Below are 6,471 nucleotides of genomic sequence, written 5' to 3'. Positions count from 1 at the left end.
TTTTGTTTAACCCTAACTAAAATAGTGATCTATTCTTTGTAATCCCCAAAATGGCACTAAAACAAAAATCTTTTTAATTCTCTGGAGAACAAAAAGAAAGGAAATAAAATAAATGAGTTTTTAAAAAATAAGTAAAATGTATATTGCTTTGAGATTTTCTTAAGATTTTTTGCACCTATCGCTTCCTCTTAATACCCATATCATTAAGAATCATTAAGGAAGAGGTATCATTATTCATTCCCATCTATGGATGCAGAATCAGCGATGTTAACTGTTACTGTATTTCAGAACTTTGAGATCAGAGAGACCAGTTTGAAACTACTTATTGCCACTAACTAGCTGTATGATTTGGACATATTATTTAACCTCCCTGAGCTTAGATTTTATCATGTATAAAATGAGAAAGTGAAGTTATAACATTTTCATAAGGTTGTATGGATGAAATTAGATCTTGGACATGAAGTTCTGAGTATGAATTTGGCCCTGAGCAGCATTCCATGTGCCTAGGATCCCCTGCCACCACCTTTGTCCTAGATACATTTGCAAAACTGTATACACATGTAATGTGTATCCCTACACACACACACACACACACACACACACACACACATACATTTGGGTGACTTGAACGGCCATAACTGATTAAACAGGGTTTGAACTTTGGTCTACTGATTTGAGAATGTTCACTCTTTTTATCCATAAGATGCCAATAGGAATGTAGGCAGACTCAAGTCTATGTTATGAAAAAGTTTGGATTTATTTGGTCTGGAGAAGATTTCAAGGAATATTTGAAGGGTTATCCCAAGGAACTGACCAGACTTACTCTGTGGGTTCTCAGAGGTTGCTATGGTTTGAAAGAGTAGCCCCCAAATGTCCATGTGTTAAAGCCTTGACTCTTAGGCTGGCACTAGTAGGAGGTGATGGGAAACTTAAAGAAATGGAGCCTACCTATTCAACATAGTCCTTGAAACTCTAGCCAGTGCAATCAGGCAAGAGAAGGAAATTAAAAGGATACAATAGGAAAAGAAGAGGTCAAATTATCTGTTTGCTGATGACATGATCCTATATTTAGAATACCCCCCAAAATATACCAGAAGACCTATAGAGCTAATAAATTTAGTAAAGTAGCAGAATACAAGATCAACATACATAAATCAATCACTTTCCTACACTCCAATAATGAATCTGTAGGAAAACTATCCCATTCACATTAACCTCAAAAAAAAAAGAAAATTGAAGGAGGTGAAGGACCTCTACAATGAGAACTATATTACACTGAAGAAAGAAACTGAAGAGGACATTGGAAGATGGAAAGACCTCCCATGCCCTTGGATAGGCAGAATTAATAAAATAATAATAAATTAAATAACAAATATTAAATAATAAATGGCCATACTTCTAAAAACAACATATACTTTCAATACAATCCCCATCAAAATACCAATGACATTCTTCACAAAACTAGAAAAAGCAACTCTAAGATTCATTTGAAAAAATAAGAAACCCAGGATAGCCAAAGCCACTCTGAGCAAAACGGGTGCTGCTGGAGGCTTCATACTACCAGACCTCAAACTATACTACAGAGCTACAGTAACAAAAAAAGCATGGAATGACACCAAAACAGACATAAAAACCAATGGAATGAAAGACAGAGACAAACCCACATAAATAGAGTTATCTTATACCAGACAAAGGTAAATACACACACACACACACACACACACACACACAAATAAACACTAGAGAAAAGATAGCCTTTTTAACAAATGGTGCTGGAAATATTGAATAGCCACATGTAGAAGGAATGAAATTTAATCCCTAACTCTCACCCTGTACAAAAGTCAACTCAAAGTGGATCAAAGACCTAAGAATTAGACAAAAATCTCTACAACTGCTAGAAGAAAATGTAGGCCCAACCCACAAACATGTTGGCACAGGAACCAACTTCCTTAGCAAGACCTCTAAAGTGCAAGAAGTAAAACCAAAAATCAAAAAGTGGGATTTTCATAAAATCAGAAATCTTCTGTATACCTGACGAAACAATGAAGTGTGTATGGAGAGCCTGCAGAATGGGAGAAGACCTTTACCACCCACTCCTCAGAAAGGACATTCATCTCTAGAATGTACAAAGAACTCAAAAATGTAACAGGAAAAAAAATAAGAATGATAATAACCCAATAAATAAATGGGCAAATAACCAGACACTTCCCAAAAGAAGAAATACAAACGACCGCAAATAAGGGGAAATATGCTTGACATTTCTAACAATCAGGGAAATGCAAATCAAAACCACATTGAGATTTCATCTCACTCCAGTCAGAATGGCAATCATCAAGCATACAGATAATAAGTGTTGGTGAAGATGTGGGGGAAAAGGTAAAACTTTTATATTTTTGGTGGGAATGCAAGTTAGTGCAATCATTCTGGAAAAATGTACGGAGACTCCTCAAACTTCCAAGAATGGGGGGCTGGGGATATAGCTCAGTTGGTAGAGTATTTGCCTCACATGCACAAGGCCCTGGGTTCAAACCCCAGCATCATTAAAAAAAATTCTAGGAATGAAACCATCATTTGTCTCAGTTATCCCACGCCTCAGTGTATTTCCAAAAGATCTAAAATCAGCATACTACAGTGATACAGTCCCATCAATGTTTATAGCAGCTTGATTCACAATACCCAAGCTATAGAAGCAACCTAGGTGCCCTTCAACAAATGAAAGGATAAAGAAAATTATACATAATGAAATATTACTTGGCCATTAAAAAAGGAATGAGCTGAGTATAGTGGTGCACCCCAAGGCCCTAAGCAACTCAGTGAGACTCTGTCTCAAAATAAAACATAAAAAGGGCTGGGTATGGGGCTCAGTGGTTAAGTATTCCTGGGTTTAATCCCCAATACCCCCCCAAAAAAAGAAGAAATTATGGCATTTGCTGATAAGTGGATGGAACTGGAGACCATAATGCCATGTGAAATTAACCAGATACAGAAAGTCCAAGGTTGAATGTCTTCTCTGATATGCAGAAGCTAGCCCAAAATAAGGAAGCAGGGTGGGGAGAAAGAGAAAATGGGAAGGGTGAATTCCATCAAATTAAAAGAAAGATCAGTGGAGTAGAAGAGGAGGATTAGAGAAGAGGGAGGAGGGATAGGATAAGGAAAGGCAGTGGAGTGAATCCGACCTAACTTCCCTATGTACGTATATGGATATACCACAGTGAATCTCCCCATCATGGACCTCTACCAGACACTGATTTAAAAAACAAAACCAAAAAAAAAAAGAACTACAAATAAACAGCAGAAAGATCAGTCGTGTGGAGGGAAGGGAAAGGGAAGCACTGGGGACTGAATTAGAGCAAATTATACTCCATGTTTTTGTAATATGTCAAAATGAATCCTCATATTATGTATAGCCAAAAAGAATCAATAAAAAGAAATAAAAGGTGTGGATCCTGTGGAAGGTTCTTAGTCACTGAGGTTGTGCCCCTGATGGGCAGGTATCCCGGTATGGTCATGGAGAGCGGACTGAGGGAGAGGCAGAACTCGGGTCAACTGTGAAGGGTTTCCAGGTTTCTGTTTAGCCTACAGAACTTTCTGGGGGCCAAAGAGGTAATAAGATCCACATCACTGGCACTAAGCCGCCCGACTGACCTACTCAGGGGACCCATCAAAAAAATACGGGTACCAGACCCAAGATTCCACAGGCCCTGAGTTTCTAAGAGCCTCTTTGGACACAAGAGGTACACTTGAGGTGATCTGATAGAAATTGTACCTTAGGGTTCAGGTTTCGTAAGCAGAACCTGTTGCAAGACAAAGGCCTCAGTGGACTGGCACAAAATGAGGTGGAGAAGCCATGCCCTGTGTCCTCCTGGCCATGAGTCCTGGATGCCTCGTGTCTCATCTCTCTAATCTTCAGGGACAGCTGTATGATCATTTCCCAGCCCCCAAGGCATCTGGGGAGCAGCAAGACCAGCACCCTTGTCAGCACTGAGGGCTGCCCAGATTTACTTCGGACCTTTCCTAGAAGAGAGGCTGTCCCCAGCCGACTGTCAGAGAGAATCAGTCCCCTTTGACCAGGAGCCATGGCCTTGAAGCTGGCAGCAGGTGTGGGAAACTCTGCAGGCCCAATCTGAGCCTAAGTATCCAGGTTCTGATCATGCTCTGCCTAGGACCTGAGCAAGTCAGCAGACCTCTCCACCATCAAGCTTCCCATCTGCAACACCTGGGGTACTGATCCCAGTGCCCAGGGAAGAGCTCCACTGAGGGACCACTAGACCACCCACCTCTTTCTTCTCCTTGGTTCTCTTCCTTCCTCCTCTACCTTCCAAGACTCCTCTGCCCAGATGAATCTCCGGTTGAGCTGGTGATCCCAGCCAGGCCTGTTAGTCTGCAGCTGTGTCGATCATCCTCAATTGCTGCCATCTGTGTATAAGACATCGTCATCACCTGGTCCATGCGACCCCTGCCCCACACCCAGAAGGCCCACTGTCTACCCTCAGATCACCGTCATCACCTCAGGCCCTGCACCCACTTTCCTCTGCCTGGACCTCAGGCCCTGCTCCTCACTGGCTCCTTCTCATGGGGAGTCTCTGAAGCCCTACCTTCAGGAGGCCTTGCCTGACCACCTGGCTGAAAGCAGAGTCCTCCCAGTTACTTTTTCCACATCAACCTAGTTTAATTCTCTAGAGCACTGATCATAATGATCTATGTCTCTCCTTCGATTACTTGTTCGTCATAAGGTTTCCCTCCAGAGTAGAAACTCCATGAGAGTAGATCCCTCAGCTCTTTGGTTTGCTGTTTTCTCCCAGAGTCTGGCAGAGCAAGAGCATTCAGGCATGATGAATGGGTGCGTGAACAAATGAATACTGTCATCCCATTTGATGGATGAGGAAACCGAGGCTCAGAGGAGCATTGCCCCATCTCACACGTTGACTGGTGTGGCTCTTTTCTGAGGTTCCCCATGCATGCTTATTTTGCTGTAGGATCCTGGGGATTGACCATGTCCCAGGGAAAGAATAGGCCAGATATTAGGAGAGCATCTTGGCCTGGAGCCTTAAGAACACAGTAGTTGTCCATTGCTCTTAAGTGCCAGGTACTATGCTGCTTGCCTGATATGCATGCTCTTGCTTAATTCCTCCTGGCAGCCCTCTCTTTGTCTCAGAAAAGGAAACTGAGGCACGGGGAATGTCAGTGTCTCAGGGAAAGTCACGGTGGGGGTAAGCCTGCAAACCCCAAGCCATCAGGCCTGCAGGTGGGTGAACCACCCCCCTCACAATGTGGCCTCCTCTTCCAAATGCCCACCCCCTCCTTCCTCCTGTCCCAGCTCCTGCTCTTCTGCCCTGAGCCCCACCACAGACCAAGATGAGAACAAGATGTCCTTTGAGTCCAAATGACACTGGATATCTTCAAATCTCCAGAAGCAAAAGAGAACGACTTCTTTTGAGCGGCACCCACCTGTAATTGGCGTGGCCGGTCGCATCTCCCTCAATTTGTAACATGGCAGAAATCCTGTTGAAGTCCCTGGAAGGCCGTCCCTGTTTAATGAGGACACGATCCAGCCCTGGGCGGTTCCGGCTGCTTTCAAAGCTGCAGCCCAGAGCCAGTTTTAATGATCACGGAAGGAACTTCTGAGAGAGTCCTAAGAAGAGGATGGGATAATTGCACTAGGAATACCAGCCACCGTGACAATGGCCTGTGGGCCCCCGGCTCTTCAGGAGACTAGGCCTCCAAGGTCACTCCTCCAGCACCTGCTCTGATTCCCTCGACTCTCTGCTCCAAGATAATTATGAAAGAAAGACCGTAAAATACCTCTCTCCCACCACCGATGCCCTCTCACCAACAGCTGCCTCCCACCCTGATAAAGCTGCAGCAAATAATGAATCTTAATGGTCGAGTTTAATAAAATACCACGCATTTCCCAGCACAAAACTCGACCACGCTGCTTATCAGCTGTACGGCCTTAAACTGGTTACTTAGCGTCTCTGGACCCATTTTCTCAGCTGGAGGAAAAAAAAAAAAATCAAATAGTACCTATCTTATGGGCCTTCCAGAATGTCAGTGACCGTGCCTGGCACAGGGTGATTATGCTGTTGTCACTGCCAGTAGCAGAGAAATCGTGTTGACATTTGGGTGCTGTACAATTCTAGTCTCCAAAAGTTCACTGGTGTCTAATGACAAAACGATGACTCTGTGAGTGTTCCAGTCTGCACCTCCTCTCCCTCCGGGCCTCTTCCCCTCCCTGCTAAAGAGAGCTTTGTCTTTGTACATTCATCCTCTCCAGGGCCCCACTCTCCAGACAAAGTTCTGTCTTGGATTTCTGTGCTGCAGATTTGAGAGAGCAGCTACTGCTCCAACAGGCACGCCCCGAGGCCTTGCACCTTTCCCCTCTTCTAGGTGTCTCTACTGGAACTGCAAGCCAGAGCTGAGAGGAACTTGATTTGTTCATGTTGTTTTGTTCTCCGTCATCTCCCAACCCCA

The 6,471-nt window shown here is 43.8% G+C and overlaps 1 non-coding gene across 1 annotated transcript; it reads left to right on the top strand.

Annotated features, from left to right (window-relative positions):
- Positions 1-2,470: 2,470 nt before the first annotated feature.
- On the top strand, positions 2,471-2,543 carry Trnav-cac (transfer RNA valine (anticodon CAC)). The gene has a single exon. It is a non-coding gene; the product is annotated as a tRNA-Val (tRNA).
- Positions 2,544-6,471: the final 3,928 nt, after the last annotated feature.

This window comes from Callospermophilus lateralis, chromosome 7 (genome assembly GCF_048772815.1).
Source record: "Callospermophilus lateralis isolate mCalLat2 chromosome 7, mCalLat2.hap1, whole genome shotgun sequence".
NCBI lineage: Eukaryota > Metazoa > Chordata > Mammalia > Rodentia > Sciuridae > Callospermophilus > Callospermophilus lateralis.
Note: the sequence above shows the minus strand (reverse complement) of the source record. Positions and strands in the feature narration are given on the sequence as shown.